Here is a 5162-nt window from a genome sequence, read left to right as displayed (position 1 = left end):
AAAATACATATAAGATAATTGTTTAAAGATGTTTATTAATCTAACCCTCATAGGATATTGTTTGTTTTATTCATTTTATGAATTTCCTTTATATGAGTTCTAATTTATTCAGTATACTAGCCTGAGTGTCCGGCGTTGCCCGGGTGTTTGGACGTGGGTGTTAAGCAAAAATGTGGTAGTAGGCAAGCAGGCTCGAACGCGTAACACGAAGGACGAAGAGAACGTGAAAAAAACACATCTGACATCTGTGTTGTTGCACCACATTCCAAAATGAAATTGACATAGGTTTAAATTAAGGCTAGACAATCAAAAAGAGGGAGTGAATTTCGAAAAGCTCGGCGAAAAAGCGACCGCTCCCTGTAGAAAAATACCTAGTTAAGGGCGAAGTCATTAATGTTTTAACTAATATTTCCATATTTGTCGTCAAATGGTCAAGCTTTGAGATGATACCGATATTGTGAAAATCCGTCGCGTCTATCGAAAGTTTTAGACAGAAATACATACATACATACATACATACATACATTCAAACAGATATGTGAGATATATATTATGGACTTACCTGGGTGCTCGGCGATGCCCGGGTATTTGGAGGTGTGTGTTGAGCAAAAAAAAAATTGGTAATTAGCAGCTAGGTTTGAACCCGTACCGCGAAGGAAAAAAGAAAGTGAAAAAAAAAAAAAAACGTGACGTGTTGTCTGTTACGACCCTCGCCAAACAGGAAGTGACGCTGGTTTTGATTAAGGCTAGAAAATCAAAAAAAGAGACGACTTTCGAAAATATTGGTGAAAAAGCGACCCCTCTCTGTAGAAAAGTGTCCATCCCTGGCGTCATAAGCAAGGGCCTAATCCATTCGGCTACCGATAACTGCAAGGAATACTGTGGAATTTTAAATATTTATTTGTTAATGCTTTTTAACGGCTGTAAGGATGATCTAATCACTATATGATAATCCACACATAAGAGCTTAATTGACCGACTTTAATCGAACTGCAAGTGCTCAACGACGAGAAACGAGTTTCTTAAAGGGATGCCATAATTATTTACTTCAATAATTATTAAATATCTACAGACAGTAGTGTCTCATGCTTTCGTAAATTATCAGTGCTTGGTGTGACTATTAACTCCAGTCGATAGATTTCAACACAGTGACAGAAGTTATATATATATATATATATATATATATATATATATATATATATATATATATATATATACTTAATTTACTCAGATAAAATTAATATATATAGTATAGATTTATGCGTAAACTTTAAGTATTTACTTCAAAAGTGCTAAATACGTAGGTAGAGCTAGTTAGTAAGTTATGAAATGTATATGGGGATTAATCTACACTGAATATTCCGCGTTTCATCCACTTTCATCAGGCTTATGCGCGAATTCCGTGGTTGTTTGCCGTTTTTATCAATTCGCGCATAAGCCTGAAGAATCCTAGAGTGGATGAAACGCGGAATATTTAGTGTAGCTTAATCGCCATATACATTTTATAACTTACTATATATATATATATATATATATATATATATATATATATATATATATATATATATATATATATACTACCAGTAAACTCGGCATTTCCCGGTCGTAAAATACGCTTCAATATGATATTAATAATAATGCAGATTTCGCATTTATTATTATATTATAATGGACCCAAATTATTGTCATGATTTAATGGGATTTAAAAAATTACTCGTGCGCCATTAATTATAACCAAAATGTTAAGCTTACAATTTACTTTTTCCTTTGACGTTAATGCCTGGGCTATGAAGACATGTTTGTGTGAGGCTAAAAATTAAAACATGAACCAATAGCTATTACGTTTCGCATGCATATTCGTAATGCGGTCGTTCGACCTTCATCTGACAAATTTATTGTTTTTTTAAGTTTTCTCTATTTTGCTACGATCTTTCCCGCCTAAATCGTAAATATAAAATTTTGCATGGGTTCAAATACCCTGTATATGTACGTTCATGTCTGTAGACCAAAAACTTACAAACGAGTTTGGTTGGCAATTTTTCAAACAAATATATATACATATACATAAATATATATAGAAAGAGGTTTGTTTTTACTATAAGCTTTTGACGTGGATTCCATGAACAAAGCTTCTTTCTTAGAACTGCACGTCTGTGGAACTCTGTTCCGTCTGCCTGCTTCCGAGCGGACTACAACTTGGATGTCTTCAAGTCCAACGTTAACAAATTCCTAATGAACCGCCCCCTTAAGTAAACACTTCATCAAATCTCCACACTAACGCAATGTACTTGCAAGAACACTTATCCCTGAGTGGCTTCCGGGCCTTGATAAGTCGTGATCACTGTGTAAAAAAAAAGTATTACGCAAGTATAAATCATGTAGAATACCTGCATGAATATAATTACATGTAATCATTTACTACAGATGATCATCCCATAAGAAACCCGAAAAAAAAATAGCAGGGAATTAATTGGAATTAATGTTTAAAAAATATTAAAATTAGCTATATTTTTAATCGCGTGCAAGCGACTCCAGCAGTCACCCGGTCGGTCCGGCGGTCGGTCCATCGGTCAGTCTGTCCGTAACACTTTTGTGATGTGCCTTTTTAGTTAAGATCAAAGGTCTGTTGTTAATAGATGCTGTTCTTAGCTTTTTAAGTTTTTCTTGGCCTTTTAGTCAACACCAAAGTGTAGTATTTTTTCCGGCAGATACTGCAAGCAAAGACCATATGTAGGGGGCAGCCCCACATATAAGACCTTGGTCAATGTGTTACATGATAAGGACTGCCCTCTTTTCATGTAAGTAAAAATAATAGGGAATTAGTTAAATGTAAATATGAAATAGGATAGTCAAGTATTCGAACTTGCGAAGCTAGACTTGGAATTGAGAATTCCAATCATAAGTTAAAATAAACACAGAATGTTATCATCAATGTAATGTCCAGTAAATTGTTGATTCTGTTAAAATATTTAATAAATACAAATTTGGCTTGAAACGCTTCACATTCTTAGAAAGAATGCATAATAAAATATGGGTTACAGAATTAGACAAGTGGGTTAAATTCCTTTGTAAAACAACAAAGAGAATGGGAACTTTCCTGGTCGTCAGAAATGGTTTCAAAACGTGCAAATCGCGCATGTTGGAAAACATATGAGTTGTGGTCAGGTTGACTAGACATACATGTGATTTCTCAATATAGGAAAGAGTTAGAAGTTAGTTAGGGGGAATCAGATCAGTCAGATCAGAGAGCAGAGGAGATCAGACCGATTCTCCGTTAGAGTCAAGACTTCATCTGGAAGCGGGAGGGTTTAGAGATAACAATGTAACAACTATGTATCCCTGAAATACAAAATCTTGTCCGACCGGTCGAAGAAGAAATAAACGTATCATAATGTGGTTTTGTATCTGCGGCTTTGTGTTGTTATTCAACAGAAAAGGTATTGTCTATTTATATTATAAGAACTTTGTGGAAATCATCACGACCAAAACAAAGGCAAAGTGAATTTGTATTAATATGAACTTTGTGTTTATAAACATGTACAACTGTCAACGTAAATGTCAACCACACTATCGCTCGATCTATCTATCAAGATATTCATAAATCTCCTCTCGTTGAACTGAATTACAGCATTGGTTCTCTTGTAGTAACATGTGCACTGTCTATTATATATATATATATATATATATATATATATATATATATATATATATATATATATATATACAGAACTGTCTCTCTCTTTATATACACCCTGTTTATATCTCCAATATGCTAGCTCCACAAACATGAACATCTTAAGACATATGAACACTCAATACATGAACTCTCCTAAGACTGTCTCTATCATACTAAGACACCTACTAACATGAACAACAACAAATATATAAGTCATCATCTAAATAAGAACAACATAACATACTCTCATATTTTGTACTTAAAAAAAACACACACACAATATATTAAATGTAGGGGCAACCCTTCATGCCAATTGTAATTATCCAGCTCCCCTACTCCCCGGGGAGCTGGTCCCCATTTCTCCTTCACTCCTCACATTAAAAATCGGCCTCTTGCTTAATTTGCCCGGTGGGGGAGCAAATAAATACCAACCCCACATATAAGACCTTGGTCAATGTATAGGGCAACCCTTCATACCAATTGTCACTATCCAGCTACCCATACTCCCCGAGGAGTTGGTCCCCATTTCCCCTTCACTCCTCACATTAAAAATCGGCCTTGTGCCTTATTTACTCGGTGGGGGAGCAAATTAATACTCCTTTCTTGTCCTTTTGGCATGGATCAAAGTGTAATGTCTGTTCCGGCAGATACTGCAAGCAAAGACTATATGTGGGGGCAGCCCCACATATAACACCTTGGTCAATGTAGGGGTGACACTTCATACCAATTGTCGCTATCTAGCTCCCCTACTCCCCGGGGAGCTGGCCCCCATATCCCCTGTACTCCTCAAATTAAAAATCGGCCTTGTGCCTAATTTGCTCGGTGGGGGAGCAAATAAATTCCCTTTCTTGGCCTTTTGGCCAAGATCAAAGTGAAGTATCTGTCCTTATTACATGCTGTACTTATTATTATATAAAGTGGGTGATCACTTTTCTGTATTATATTAATGCAAAATTATCAACCACTTTACAAGCAGTCAGTCCGAAAGCCATTCAAGTCATTCTCTTGGACATTCAAGTTGTTTTGAACGATTCCAGTTATTTATTTAAGCATTCAAGTCATTCTTAAGGTCATTCAATTCATCCTTAAGTTCATTAAAACCATTCTAAGTCATTTACTTTTTATTTAAGTCATTTCAGCCCATTTTTCGGTCATTTTAGTTTATCTTTAAGAAGTTCATGTCAATCCTACATTAATGCATTCATTCATTACACGAGAGCACGCGACTAATGGCTATCGGCCTTGTTATTTTCAGAAATCGCAAATAAGCGGTAAGGAAGTAAATTATCTATTTCGCTTTAATCATTTTTATTCCGCACGCCTTAGTGGTCATATAGTTGATTGAGTTCGTGACGTAATGATTAAAATAACGATTACAAAAAGTATGACATATCTCTTGACGGTTTCTTATTAAACAGCATTTTATTTTATTTGCAGTGAAAAGTAGATCCAACAAGCAAGTAAAGATATTCATGATCAAGTTAGT

General features: G+C 35.3%; 1 pseudogene; it reads left to right on the top strand.

The window, feature by feature from the left end:
• Positions 1 to 4515: 4515 nt before the first annotated feature.
• Positions 4516 to 4643, top strand: LOC145256622 (U2 spliceosomal RNA; annotated as a pseudogene).
• The last annotated feature ends 519 nt before the right edge of the window (positions 4644 to 5162 follow it).

Source organism: Euprymna scolopes, chromosome 32 (genome assembly GCF_053919585.1).
Source record: "Euprymna scolopes isolate OS-2025 chromosome 32, ASM5391958v1, whole genome shotgun sequence".
Taxonomy (NCBI): domain Eukaryota; kingdom Metazoa; phylum Mollusca; class Cephalopoda; order Sepiida; family Sepiolidae; genus Euprymna; species Euprymna scolopes.
Note: the sequence above shows the minus strand (reverse complement) of the source record. Positions and strands in the feature narration are given on the sequence as shown.